Source organism: Aquarana catesbeiana, linkage group LG07 (assembly GCF_042186555.1).
Source record: "Aquarana catesbeiana isolate 2022-GZ linkage group LG07, ASM4218655v1, whole genome shotgun sequence".
Taxonomy (NCBI): Eukaryota; Metazoa; Chordata; class Amphibia; order Anura; family Ranidae; genus Aquarana; species Aquarana catesbeiana.
The window spans coordinates 338,780,249-338,796,211 of record NC_133330.1 but is presented as its reverse complement, the minus strand read 5'-3'; positions in this window follow the sequence as shown (position 1 = coordinate 338,796,211).

The window sequence follows — 15,963 nt, the reverse complement described above, 5'->3', positions numbered from 1 at the left end:
ATGTTTCCACTGTCCTGGTGCTCCAGGGCTTTCAAAACTGTGATAAGTAGTCAGGAAATAAGATGTATAATTTATGCCTCTGGAGTACCTGAAGGTGCTCCTTGGATTTTGGACCCCTCTATGCATCTAGGCTGTGAAGAAGTCTCAGGCATGTGGTATCCCCATTCTCGGGAAGAGTAGGAGAGTGTGTTTTGGGGTCTAAATGTAAGTATTCCTATGCTGTCTGAGAGAAATAACTTTAAATGAGAACTTTGTGGAAAAAATAATAATTTTAATTACGGTAATCTCTTAATTTTCCAAAAAAAAGTGACAAAAATTAATCCCCCCCCCCCCCCCCCTGATTACTTGGATTCAGCACAACAGAAGTGACTTATGTAGATATCACAGGAAAAGACAGAAATTGAGGCAAGTATAAATATAGAGCAGGGGTGGGCAACTGTGGCCCTCCAGCTGTTGCAAAACTACAAGTCCCAACATGCCCCTGTCTCTGGAAGCAACTGTCAGTCTTCCCATCATGCTTATGTCTCTGGGAGCCATGCTTGTAATGGTCATCTTGCAATGCCTCATGAGACATGCAGTTCCACAACAGTTGGAGAGCTACTATTGCTCTCCTCTGCTAAAGAGGGATATGCTTTGTTTATTTTTCATGTAAGAGGTTTACAACCAGTTTAAAAGTCCCTAGACATGTTTCCTAAGGAGTTTTCTGATGCTAAAAAAGACTATCAGAAAAAGGTCCTGTTTTTTTTCAATTATTTTGTATATATTGCGGCTGTTACAGGCACTAAACATCGTAAAGTTTTTTTTTTTTCTTATTGCATTGGGTTTGCACTATGTTATGCGACCAGCTGAGATAAAAATAGGCTGTAGCTGTGCTCTTTAAGTGTCCCTCCATGAGGAGGCCATCTTACATCACAAAGCGGCGGCTCCACTTTGGCGAACACACCACTCATTACCAGGCTCGCGAGTCTGGTCTCATCGAAAGGAGTCATTTTCTCAAGAGTCATCTGCTAGAATTAAATCACTCAGTGTGGCCATTTCCACTCCACAGCAATAATTAGAAATAATAAGTAATTCAGTGACAAACAATATGCAAAGCAGGAGAGAGGGAGCCCTCCGCCAGCGCCGGTGATTACAGTACATTGCGAGTAAAAGGAAGAGAACTAGGCAGAATGGTAATGCCTCTAACCGACGTGTCTGTGTGCTAATTGTGCTCCACTCTACATCTATTTATTTATTTGCTTTATACCCGGGCTGTGTAATCTGCCTCTTTACAGCTCTCATTGAAATGCATTATCACAAACATGCAAAGAGGTTCTGTGCATACCAAAAGCAACACCTGCAAGTATGAGCAGCCGGAGGTACCGAAACCAAGCAAACTCCATTCAGAATTATCAAACACATTAGAAAACAGAAACAGACACTAAGGTCGGCCAAAGAATGTTTGAGTCTCAGCCGTTTCAGCAGGGGCCGAGATTCGATCCATCTATGGACAGGCTGTCAATTCATCAACCAACTTGGGTACAACCAGCATGTCGGATTACTAGCATGTTATAATTGCCAGTGGCTATAGCTGCACGAAATAATCACTGTGTTCTCCCGGCAGGGACGGCTCACCTAGGGTTGCCACCCGTCCAGGATTCACCCGGACAGTATGGGTTTTGAATCGCCTGAGTCCCGGACACAGTATTCAGACCTAGCTGAGGAGTCTCCTATTATGACTCTGTAATGGGTTTCCTGTGCATGTGTCTCCCTCTCCTGCCTGCATTGTCCGGCGCTCTGGCCAAGTCTCCAGAGCTGTTTAAGTTTTGCGGTGCGGTGCTGTTTGCTGAAAGCATGTGACCTGTCCGGAGTGTGGGCGGCACAGGCACAGACACAGAGCCTGCCGTGTGAGCAGGGGACACCGACCACTGGGTAAGTGCAGAGCTGAGGACCCTTCCTTTCCTCCCATTAAGTCTGTACTTACTCTCCAGTGTGGGAATTGTCATGGTGGTCTTTCCATGGACATGACTTCTGATTGAAAATCGCAGTCTAGATCTCCCTGCAGTCCCATCCTGGCATAATTACTACATTGGCCTGTGCTCAGTCAGTAGCCTTTATCTGATATCTTCTCTCTTCTCTATTTGTGGGGTGCCTGTGGATTGCTTTGATTTTTTTTTTTTTGTCTTTTCTTGGTAATTAAAAGGTGCTTAAAAGGGTTGCAGAATGCACAGTGCCGCTTTGGGAACAGTTTGGATGGCCCTGCCCTGACACCATCTGCTGCCCTGCTGACACCGTTCGCTGCCCTGACACCGTTCACTGCCCTGACACTGTCCCCTGCCCTGCTACCATCCACTGCCCTGACACCATCCATTGCCCTGCTGACACCGTTCACTGCCCTGACACCGTCCCCTGCCCTGCTGACACTGTCCCCTGCCCTGCGGACATTGTCCGCTGCCCTAATTGACAGTGTCCACTTTTAAGGTAGGCTAGGTTCATATTTTAACTGTGACATTTCTTTCATTAATCTAATCATATTTTATGGGCACGCAAATGCTGTTGTTTTATTTAACCATGCCCCTTTAAGGCTACTAGGGTAACTCAAATGTGTCCCTGGTCTCTTACAATCCTATAGCGTGTACTACAAAAAAAAATGCTGTGTGCCGCTAAAGTGTTCGGGTTTGGTTTAAAGAAAAGGTGGCAACCCTAAGCTCACCGCCCCGCCCCCCCCCCTACCCCCCCCCCCCCCCGCGGGAGAACACAATAGCTCCGCAGGAGGGATTCACTATAGCCTGACGCCACCTGATCACAAATGGACAAGGAGGACAAGGACAAATGACTTGAAGGATACATAGGCCCTGCAAGAAATTCTTTATCTGATAGTGGATGTTACAAGAAGACACAAAAAACAATTTCATGCATAGATTTCATCAACAGATTACAGGATCATTAAGCAGTGGATGTGTATGGATTATTTCTGGAGAATAGGATATAGTCTAGTGTCACTTTAACCGCTTACCGACCACATAACCTAGTTATAAAGCGATAGAGAAGCCAATGGATGCCCACTGCCACCCACTGATCAGCAAGGAGACACACAGAACAGAGCTCTGCAGGTGCAATTGTCCATGGCTGGGATAGGGTGGCATAAGTTTTTGGGGACTATTTTGAAGATATGTACACCGCTAAGGTCTCTCCCACGGAGATGGAATCGGTGGACTTTTTAGATCAGTGCCCTCTTCCAGCTCTGTCTGTGCGTGGTCGTAAGACATTAAAAGCTCCTATTACACTTGAGGAACTTACTGAAGCAGTAGCTTCTATGGCTAACAGTAAATCCCCGGGTACGGATGGTCTCCTAGCTGATATTTATAAAAGATATAATGAACCACTCCTCCCTCTCCTATTAGATACCCTGAATGAGTCTTCCTCAATCCACTCCTCCCTCTCCTATTAGATACCCTGAATGCCACAGCATTCAGCGGAAGTCTTCCTCAATCCATGAACGAGGCAGTCATAGTGGTCATACCCAAGCCTGGCAAGGACCCATTGTTACCTGACTCGTATAGGCCCATTTCACGTATAAATTCAGACATTAAATTATTGGATAGGGTTCTAGCTGTGAGACTGGCGGGGGTTGTATCAGGTCTGGTACATTTGGACCAGTCTGGTTTTATCCTGGCTTGGTCTACTGCCTTCAACATACGTTGTTTGTTCCTGAATATTCAGTTACCTGTGGATAACCCTGGAAATAGGGTGGTGTTCTCCCTTGACACTGCCAAGGCTTTTGACAGCGTTGAGTGGAAATACCTTTGGGCAGTACTGAGAAAATTCAGGGTTGGAAAGACCTTTCTAGCTTGGGTGCAGCTCCTTGTGCTAGAATACGAATTAATGGGATCTTGTCCGGGGTGTTTCCGTTGCATATGGGCACTAGGCAGGGGTGTCCACTTTCACCCCTGCTATTTGCCTGGGCGTTGGAGCCACTGGCAGCTATGGTCAGGACCTCGCCGGACATTGTGGGGTTTCGTCGGAGGGAGGATAAAATCTCCCTCTACGCTGATGATACTTTGATCTACCTGGGGGATACAGTTGGTACCTTGGAGGCTGTTATGCATCTCATAGAGATTTAGATGGTATTCTGGATTTACCATTAGATGGCATAAATCCTCCCTATTATTGCTATACCCCCTAGAATCTCCCATACCAGACTCGGCGGCTCAGGTGGAAGTAGTTCACTCCCTTAGATATCGGTGCTCTGCTCTGTCATGCGCCTTGACAACTCTTGACTTCCTCCCCTCTATCTTCGATACCGTGCGTAAGAAGGGGATCATCTCTCGTATTTATACTTGTCTACTAGCCCGTATCCAAGCTCCAGACCTGCTGCCCTGTAGGGAGAAGTGGGAGACTGATGTCGGCCATATAGATGGGGATAGATGGGAACAGATTCTGGCAACCGGTCCCCTAGTTTCTGTCTCTGCGGCTCACAAGCTTTCCCACTTATTTACTCTCCATAGGGCGTATAGGACTCCAATACAATTGCACAAACGGGGAAGGAGAGACTCCCCCCTTCGTGTCCGAAGTGTCAGCTACACCAGGGTACTCTGATCCATTGACTTTGAAAATGCCCTAAATTAGTACGCTACTGGAATGAGGTCACTGAGACCATTAATAAAGTTTACCACTTACAGTTACTGGTGGATCCGATTACTTGTCTATTGGGTGGTCTTGCAGAGGATCTATATCCTCCTTCTACTTGTGTTGCCTTGATTAGATTGTTTTACCTTGCTAGAAAGTTGATTGCGAGGTTTTGGCTCTCTCCTCGAGCACCCACTATTGTGCCCAATGGATACAACAGGTGAATACAATACTTGTCAGGGAAAAAAACTACATACCAGCACAGAAATGTGGCGGGCAAATTTACCAAAATATGGCAAGAATGGCTAGAGAACCCGGAGGTAGCCCCTCCTCAACTAGTTCTTACCAGACTGCTCCAGGTCTAGGTGTGAAAGCGGGAGTATGCGTCTCTTAAATTTTCCGGGCAGGTATGGGAATACGGATTAATGCTCTACCTAATATGGATACTTTTTTGGGAGTCATTTTGTTGTTTGGGAAGCTATTTTCTCCTTACACATTTACGGATGGTACACATTTCAGGGGATGTATGCTCTCAGATTTCTGGGTTATTGTTTGTTCATTTAAAATATGTTACCATTGATCACGTTGTTCATGATACTTTTAGTACACTATTGCCCTGTACACACGGTCGGACAATGTTCAGACATTCCGACAACAAAATCCTAGGATTTTTTCCGACGGATGTTGGCTCAAACTAGTCTTGTATACACACGGTCGCACAAAGTTGTTGGAAAATCTGATCGTTCTGAACGCGGTGACGTAAAACACGTACGTCGGGACTATAAACGGGGCAGTGGCCAATAGCTTTTGTCTCTTAATTTAGTCTGAGCAAGCGTGGCACTTTGTGCGTCGGATTTGTGTACACACGATCGGAATTTAAACGATCGGATTTTGTTGTCGGAAAATTTTATATCCTGCTCTCAAACTTTGTGTGTCGGAAATTCCGATGGAAAAAGTCCGATGGAGCCCACACACGATTGGAACTTCCGGCAACACAATCCGATCGCACTTTTTCTGTCAGAAAATCCGATCCTGTGTACAGGGCATAAGACTTTTACAAGTGTTTGTACCTTTACTAAATTTATGCACAATAAAATATTTTTTATGATTAAAAAAAAAAACTAGGCAGAGCTCTGTCAGCAAGGATGTGATGGATTTTCTTTCCCTGTGAAGCAGAGAAAAAAAATCCATCACATCTCTTAGTAAAAACAGCACACATAGTACAAACAAACACTGGTTAGGCATAAATTTAACCCTTTGTCCGATGGCACATGCTGATCGGCAAGGAGACACACAGAATAGAGATCTGCCTATGTAAACAAGGCAGAGCTCTGTTCTTTTGGAAAGGATGTGATGGATTTAAAATCCATCACATCCCTTAGTAAAAACAGCACACATAATGCACACAAACATTGGTTAGGCACATATTTAAACCTCTGATCGCCCCTGATGTTAACCCCTTCCCAGTGTCATTAGTACAGTGACAGTGCATATTTTCAGCACTGATCACTGTATTAGCCTAGGTTCACACCGATGCAGGTTTGAAATTGTGGGAGTTCTGCTGAACTCGCACGATTTCAAACCGGCAATGCAGTCCGACTTCAGGGGCGATTTGACAGACATCTGCACGCACAGATGTCTATTCAAATCGCCCCCAAAGTCGTCAAAAGTAGTGCAGGAACTACTACTGTTACTTTTGGGAATCGGTTGTCATTGCCAGCAATAGCCACCGATTTAACGCGTAAAATCGCATTCAAAATCGGCCCAGTGTGAACGTGGGCTCCGTGTCACTGGTTCCCACAAAGTGTCAAAATTGTCAGAATGTCCGCCACAATATCACAGTCCTGCTATAAGTCGCTGATCGCCACCATTACTAGTATAAAAGAAGAAAAAAATTCCAGTATACATCCCATAGTTTGTAAATGCTACAACTTTTGTGCAAACCAATCAATAGACATTTATTGTGATCTTTTTTTAACAAAAATAAGTAGCAGAATACATAAAGTATCGGCCTAAATTTATGAAGAATTTTTTTTTTTTATTGTAGAAAGTATAGTAGAAAGTAAATTTTTTTTTTTCTTTTTCAAAATTGTTGACTTTTTTTTGTATATAGCGCAGAAAATTAAAAAATGCAAATACCACCAAAAGAAAGCTCTATATGTGGGAAAAAATTACATGGACTTTATTTGGGTACAGTGTCACACGACTGTGCAATTGTCAGTTTGAGTAACATAGTGCCAAATCGCCAAAAATGGCCTGGTCATGAAGGGGGGTAAATCTTCCGGAGGGCAACAGAGCCCTATGATGCACAATGGCAGGCATCGTGTAAATGTCTTTTTTTTTTTTTTTTTGTGCACATAGGGCAGCCCATTGGACCGCTCTACCTGCAACAAATGCAGCAAATTAGCTTTTGCACCTTTTTTCAGCTACACTCATTTTTTAACAAGGCCTTCGGACGCACTTCATTTAGAAACATGCATCTACTTGCTGTGTTTGGGGTTTCGTTATCAATGAATGGCATCGTAAACACAGCACATATTTTTTCACGCATTTTTGCGAACAGGCACGTAATGCTATAGTGTGAATGCAGCCTAATGAGTAAAGTTAACTGCTTGCCGAGCAGCCGCCGCAGTTTTACTGCGGCAGAATGGCACGCTGGGCGAAACAACGTTACCTTACATCGCTTCGCCTTTTGACGGAGCCGATGCGAGTGCCCGGCGGGCACGATGACCGACAGGCACCCGCGATCGCTCGTGACAGAGCGAGGACCGGGATCTGTGTGTGTAAACACACAAATCCTGGTTCGTTCAGGGGAGTAGAGACAGATCGTGTGTTCATACTAAGTATGAGCACCAATCTCTCTCTCTTTTTAGACAGTCCCATCCCCCCTACAGTTAGAACACACACTAGGGAACACAGTTAACCCCTTCATCGCCCCCTAGTGTTAACCCCTTCCCTGCCAGTGACATTTATACAGTAATCAGTGCATTTTTATAGCACCGATCGCTGTATAATTGTCAATGGTCCCAAAAATGTGTCAAAAGTGTCCAATTTGTCCGTCTCAATATCGCAGTCCCGATAAAAATCGCAGATCACCGCCATTACTAGTTAAAAAAAAATAAAAAAAATAAAAATGCCATAAATCTATCCCCTATTTTGCAGACGCTATAACTAAACCAATCAATATACGCTTATTGCAATTTTTTTTTACCAAAAATATGTAGAAGAATACATATTTTATTTATTTCAGTTACTTATATAGCGCCGTCAATTTACGCAGCGCTTTACATATACATTGTACATTCACATCAGTCCCTACCTTCAAGGAGCTTACAATCTAAGGTCCCTAACTCACATTCATACATACTAGGGACAATTTAGACAGGATCCAATTAACCTACCAGCATGTCTTTGGAGTGTGGGAGGAAACCGGAGTACCCGGAGGAAACCCACACAGGCACAGAGAGAACATGCAAACTCCAGGCAAGTAGTGTCATATCAGCCTAAACTGTGGAAAAAATATAATTTTTTGAAAAAAAAAAAGTGGGATATTTATTATAGCAAAAAGTAAAGGATATTGTGTTTATTTCAAAATTGTCGCTCTTCTTTTGTTTATAGCGCAAAAAATAAAAACCGCAGAGGTGATCAAATACCACCAAAAGAAAGCTCTATTTGTGGGGAAAAAAGGGACATCAATTTTGTTTGGGTACAACGTCGCACGACCGCGCAATTGTCAGTTCAAGCGACGCAGTGCCGTATCGCAAAAAATGGCCCGGTCATTGAGCAGCCAAATCTTCCGGGGCTGAAGTGGTTAAAGAGGAGGTCCAGCCTGGGTGAAAAAAAATTAAAAGTCAGCAGCTACAAATACTGTGGCTGCTGACTTTTAATATTAGGGCAGTTATCTGTCCAGGGAGCCCGCTATGTCGGCACCCCAGCTGATCTTCGGGTCGACTCCCGGGTGCTGCCGCCATTCCTTCACAGCTGGCTCCCTACTGCACATGCGCGAAGTGCGCTGCGCTTTCTAATTGGCCCGGCGGCCGGGGAAGGAGGGGGGCTGAACTGGAGATCGGGCCGCGGCCCTGTCTCCGGAAGTGAGGAAGCGGACCTGTCAAAAACAGGGCCTGGTTCCCCCTCTCCCCTGAAAGGTGCCAAATGTGGCACCAAAGGGAGGGGGGGAGCATATAAGCGTAAGTTCCACATTTGGGTGGGACTCTGCTTTAACCAAAGGGGTATATTTTTTCAATGACATGCCTGATTTAGATCTAATTGTTTAGATTTCTGTATCACTGCACTGTGAGTGAAGATGCCGTGTTGACAAGAACTAGACAAAGCTGGTTGTCATCCAAGACAGAAACGGATCTGTACTGGAAAATTGGAGCAGTGAGTCTGGTGTAGACAGGAGTTGAGTATTGCAGCCAGAGCATTTTTTATTTTTTTTTACAAATGCTGAGCTACTTACATTGTACTAAAAATAAATTACAAAACTAGAATTGAGCTTTGGGTCCATTTATACCATTGCAGTATGTTATACAGTGTGTGTTATGCCGTGTGGTAATGTACGTTGTTTAAAAAGAAACTCCACTTTTGTTGAGAAAAAAATGTTCACCTCTGTGTGATCTATGTACATTGCAAAGATTTTAACAAACGTTGCAGATTCCTTCCTTCGCTCCTTCCTCCTCTATCTACGAATAAATGTAATTTTTCTCATACCTTTTTTTTTTTTCCTCAGTTTGGATGTCATTTCACATTAAGCTGAAAGGACAAATTGATATATAATATCATGATGACAATTTCACAAGTCATCCTTTTAAATGTTAACTAGGCAGGTAAAACCTGGCAGAGACTTTGATATCTGACAATAAAATTAAAAATATATAACCCTGACATGATACAAAAAAAGGCTGAAGGAAAAAAAGACTCTAATTTCAGATGTCAGCCCAAGGCAAAATACATAAATGATTAACACGACAGTGTTTATGATAATTATATTGAAGAATCAGAATCAGGCTGTCAGACCTTTGCTGGGAGATTCGGTAACCTCAGCCTGACACTTGCTCCGCTACGGTTTCTTCAATAGATATACAGTTAGGTCCATATATATTTGGACACAGGCGCAATGTTCATACTTTTGGCTCTGTATGCCACCAGAATAAAGTTCAAATGAAACAATCCAAATGAATTTGAAGTGCAGACTTTCAGCTTTAATTCAAGGGGTCAAACATAAAATATCAAGTACAAATTTTAGGAACTGCAACCATTTTTATACACAACCCCCCCCCCCCCCATTTTCAGGGGCTCAAATGTAATTGGACAAATGAATATAATCATAAATAAAACGTTAATTTTTAATATTTTGCTGAGAATCCTTTACTGGCAATGACTGCCTAAAGTCTGGAACCCATGGACATTACCAAAGACTGGCTTTCCTTCTTTCTGATGCTTTGCCAGGCTCTATCTGCAGCTGTCTTCAGATGTTCTGTGTTTGTGGGTCTTTCTTTCTTTAGTTTTGCCTTCAGCAAGTGAAATGCTCAATTGGGTTGAGATCAGGTGATTGACTCGGCCATTGCAGAATATTCCACTTCTTTTCCTTCTAATGCCGCGTACACACGGTCGGACTTTTCGTCTACAACAGTCCAACGGACGCCGACGGACTAAAGCTGGCTGACAATCCGATCGTGTGTGGGCTTCCCCGGACCTTCAGCTGACTTTTCCAGCCGCAAATCTGAAGGACTTTAGATTTGAAACATGCTTCAAATCTTTACGTCGTAACTACGCCGGACCCAGAAATCCGCTCGTCTGTATGCTAGTCCGACGGACAAAAAACCCACGCTAGGGCAGCTATTGGCTACCAACTTCCTTATTTTAGTCCGGTGTACGTCATCACGTACGAATCCGTCGGACTTTGGTGTGATCGTATGGAGGCAAGTCCGTTTGTAAGAAAGTCTGCCGCAAGTCCGCCAAAAGTCTGACAAATGTCCGTCGAAAGTCTGTCGGACAGGCTGTCGGACTTTTGTAGCCGAAAAGTCTGACTGTGTACGCGGCATAAGGCTTCATGTACACGGGACGTTTCTCAACCTCTCCTGAATGCTGGAACATCATAGCTAGTAATCCACAATTAAAAACGTGTGTTTAGCAGCATTTACAAACCGTGTTTAGCGGCGTTTAGCCGTGTTTGCGTTCAAGAGCGTTTACTAAAGATAACCTCAGGAGACCCTTCCAAATTATTAGAAAGCACTAAAAACAAGTATTTATCAACTATTTCAGCCACTCTGAGAGAACAGTGTGAGTAGCAGCTGAGAAAGCAGTGTGCTTGTAGCTAGCTGTTATTTTTTGGTTGGTTTGTTAATATGGATCCCATGATGAGCGTGCGTGAGGAAATGCCCCTGATGTTGCTTTTGCTGAGGCTCCAAAGATGTAGAAAATTGCGTGAGAGGACCTGGAGTTTGTCGCTACTGGACACATCCATTGATGGCTCAACTCCACAGGATACCTTTCTAATATGTATGTTCAGCTGCGTAATTACCCAGAGAAATTTTTAAATTTTACACGCATGTCAATTGCCACCTTTGACGTTCTTTTGAAAAAGATTAGACCCTTGTCTAGTTCGCATGGAAACCAACATGGGGAAAAGCGTGCGACCAGAGGTGACTCTCAGGTATGTGTATATATTTATCAATCTCTCTCCCTACATCTCTCTCCCTATATTTCTCTCCTTCTCTCTCTATAATCCTTTTTTCTATCTCTCTCACTCAAGCTTGCATATAGTGATAAGTTTTTGGTGTGTTTTTAGCATTTTCAAGGCTCAAAATTAATAAAAAAAGTTTCCCTTTAAAAGCACTACTAGGCGAAAACACCCCTGAACACAGGAAGCCGCGTTTGGCGTTTGAAATGCCTCTAAACACAGCTTCTGAATGCATTTTTTTGTGTTCCAAAAAAAGCCTCTAAACGCAACTGTATAGAAACGACTAAAAACGACCCTGTGTACATGTAATGATAAGATAACATAGAGGAGAGTTCAGGAGCAGTTGAAAAAAAACACCTAACTGCTCCTAAACGTCCGTTTACCAGCAGCAGTGTACATGAGGCCTAAAGCTCCTGGGTTGCTTTTGCAGTGTGTTTTGGATCATTGTCCATCTGTACTGTGAAGTTCCATCCAATCAACTTTGCTGCATTAGGCTGAATCTGGGCTGACAGTATATCTCCAAACACTGCAGAATTCATCCGGCTGCTTCTGTCTTCTGTCACATCATCAAACACCAATGACCCAGTTCCACTGGAAGCCATGCATGCCCATGCCATCGCACTGCTAGCTCCTCCATATGACCACAGATGGCGTGTGCTTTGGATCATGAGCTGTTCCAAGCCTTCTCCACACTTTTTTCTTCCTGTCATTCTGGTACAGATTAATCTTAGTTTCATCTGTCCAAAGAATGCTCTTCCAGAACTGGTCTGGCTTTTTTTAGAGGTTTTTTTGGCAAAGTCTAGTCTGGTTTTTCTATTCTTCAGGCTTAAGAATGGTTGGGACCTTGTGGTAAAACCTCTGTATTTGCTCTCGGGAAGTCTTCTCTTGATTGTAGACTTTGACAACGATACGCCCACCTCCAGGAGAGTGTCCCTCACTTGTCTGGATGTTGTGAATGGGTTTTTCTTTACCATAGAGAGGATCCCACGATCATCCACCACTGTTGTCTTCTGTGGACGTCCAGGCCCAGGCCCTTTTATGTTGCTGAGCTCACCAGTGCGTTCTTCTTTCCTCAGAATATACCAAACTGTTGATTTGGCCACTCCAAATGTTGCTGCTATCTCTCTGATGGATTTGTTTTTCTTAAAGCCTTACAATGGCCTCTTTCACTTGCATGCACAGCTCCTTTGAACGCATGATGTAGGTTCACAGCAATAGATTCCAAATGCAAATACCAGACTTAGAATCAACTCCAGACCAGCGTAGCCCACACCTGGCCATGAAACAACTTTTTATTCAATTGTCCAATTACTTTTGGTCCCTTGAAAAAGGGGGGATGGCCATTCTTACGAGCTGTAGTTCCTTAACCCTTCCTCCGATTTGGATGTACATACCCTCAAATTAAACTTGAGAGTGTGCACTTTCAGCCCATATCCATTGTATAACCGTAGCTTGATTATGTTTTGGTATATACCTGAAAAAAAACAAACATTTTTTTACTTTCTGCTATAAAACATATAGAATAAAAAAAATTTAAAAAATCGAATTTCTTCATCAATTTAGAGCAATATGTATTCTACTACATATTTTTGGTAAAAAAATCCCATTAAGCGTATATTTGGTTTTATGCAAAAGTTATAGCGTCTACAAACTATGGGATATTTTTTATGGAATTTTTATTTATTTACTTTTTACTAGTAATGGTGGGGATCAACGATTTTTAGCAGGACTGCGACATTGTGGCGGACAAATCAGACACCTGACACTTTTTTGGGGACCAGTGACACTAATACAGTGATCAGTGCTAAAAATATGCACTGTTACTGTACTAATGACACTGCCAGGGAAGGGGTTAACATCAGGGGCGATCAAAGGGTTAAGTGTGCTTCTAGGGAGTGCTTTCTAACTGTGTGGGCGATGCTCTGACTGGATGAAGACAAGATCTCCATCTTCTTCCCTGTCAGAACGGCAATCTGCCATGTTTACAGATCGCCGTTCTGCCTCTCTGGGGAAGGATCGCGGGTAGCCGGCGGACATCGGGTCTGCTGGACACACTGATCGGCATCCTATGTGTCCAGTCCTCGTGCAATTGCGCCTCCGGCGGCCCAGTGATTACTGCACAAAATGACGTACAGGTACATGATGTCATGCAATAGAGCCGAAAGTGGCACATCATGAAGCAGACCCATGTGCATGAAGTGAGATGAATGTCAGCCTCAGCCTAGACTCCAGCCAGGCCACACCCCGAATGTGTTTTGCTCAGCCCTTTGGAGCTTAATTATCCCCATGATTAAGCTCCAAGGGGCAGAGCGAAACGCGTTGGAAGCATGACCTGGCTGGAGTCCGGGCTGAGGCTGACATTTATCTCACTTCATGCACATTGGTGCTGCTTAATGATGTGCGGCTTATGGATCTTTTCCTTTGACATTGCTGCCGGTTGGAGCTAGGATGAGCTCCCTGTCACTGCCAGCACTCACAGCGCTCTAGTTGGACTTTACCTCTCTACCTGAGCGGCACCTACATTTGGTCTTTTTGGGTCACAACCATACACAGAGTTCTGTGTTTACAAAAACAGAGAACTATGTTTAAGGGAACAGCAATCTGGCTGTTTCTTCTCCCTGCAGTGCAGGGAGAAAAAACAGCCAGCTAGTAGAGTAAATCAACACACATTACACAGTGTTAGTACACAGTTAATCCCTTGACTGCCCCTAGATGTTAACCCCTTCCTAGCCAGTGTCAATAGTACAGTGTTAGTATACAGTGTTATCACTGATCACTGTATTAGGGTCACTAGCGACATCAGTGTCAGTTAGTGACCCTCCCAGATAGTATCTGTTTGCACCAGATTGCTCGCCACCCTATCACAGGACCACTATAAATCGCTGATCACCGCCATTACAGTATAGTGTCTATAGCTGCATAAAGTCCAGTATTTATACCATAGTTTTAAGACGCTTCTAACTTTATAGCTAAGCTTATTGACCCTCACCAACCCCTCGGTTACCAAAAATCAGATATCATTCTAAAATCTTCTGTGTTCAGCTCCTTCCTGCCACCCCCCAGCCCCCTCTTACACTTACCTGAGCCCAATCTCGATCCAGTTCTTTACTCAAGAGCAGTGGCTCTTTCTGCTCTCTCCCCTCTGTTCTCAGTTGCATAAGAGCTGGGGGGGAGGAGAAGGAGCAGCAGTACATTGATCTTCTCAATGAATGGCTGTGGAGCAGGGGCGTGTCAGGACAAGTCTGATCATTGGAGGAGAGCATACTAAGTTCCCAACATAGCTAGAGAACTGACCCTGGTGTGCTCTCCTGCTTAGTGTGGTCAGTTTTTAATAGGAAAGCAAGGGGACTGGTAGGAATACCAGGGATTTCCCACAAAGCAAGCATACAAAGGGAACAGGATACTTACTCATACAAGTACATGGTACAGCAGGCACATATCAGGAATATGAATCACTGGGGTAACAAACGCTTAAACCCGATTCATGAAATTTCACCTAAGGACATATAAATGTAGTGTTTTCTTATCTCTCTCCAAAGCCCTGAGTCCCTTGTGTTTCTTCTGTTTCATTGCTCTGTTATCAGCATGATAACTTATGATAAGTTCTATGTCAACCAAGATCAAATCAGCCTGAAATTTGTGTGGAGGGAGGTTGCTATAAATAGATTAGCAGAGAGCTTGACTTGTCACAGCACAGCTCTGCAAGTCTCTGCCTATGTGGGGGGGGGGTGCCTTTCCTCCAATCAGCTGTCTTGGCTGTATGCCAAGAATCCAACCCTCTCTCCCTCAGTTCTATTAAAAGACAATAAATCTCTTGTTCGCATTCAAAAAGTAACATAATTTCTTCTTGCATCACACCCAACATGCCTGGTAACGCACTCTACAAGGAAGGATGTCAGCTCTCCCTAACCCTTGAGGTCACCATTAAGCCTCTAGGGCCCCGGGACCTTGCTACACGTATGTAGGGAGATTTGCTTCATCTCTGTGTATCATCTGAGGCTCTTCATTTCACTGGGTATATGCGAGGGTTTATATTCACTTTAAGCTTATAGGTCTTCACCAGATACAATTTGTCAAAAAAAGAGACTGGCATCAAACTAATGCTGGCCATACACTATACGAAAAATCGTCCAAACCTATTTTCAAAAAACAAACATTCGGCCATGAGCGCAAACGATAGTGCCATCATATAATGACCAATAAATCGGTCAGTGGATGTAAACAAACGCATTTTTTGTTAGTTTGTTTTCATATACCTAGTGCAGACAGTTTGGACGGGAAACACATTAATCTTTCAATTTATCGTTCGTTCGGCAGAAAATTTCCAAACTTGTACTTCGTTTTTTCGGCTCAAAAACGTCCCAACCGATTATCAATTTTGTGCCCATTAACTGGCTGAAGGACGAACCAACTGTCTAAATGACCGAAATTCGGCTGATTTTTCGTATAGTGTATGACCAGCATTACAAACAAGTTTTGTAATTGCAACATTTTGCAACTTTAACTTTGAATCCCCTCAGGCACCAAATATTATCAATTTCTAACTAAAAAAGTCAGTTAAACAACAAAGCGGTACATCTTGTAGTATTGAACAAGGGTTCAGTGGATTTGTATACATTGCAGCGGCAATATTCCACAGTGGACCAAACCCCCCAGCTACATCCCAAAGCAAA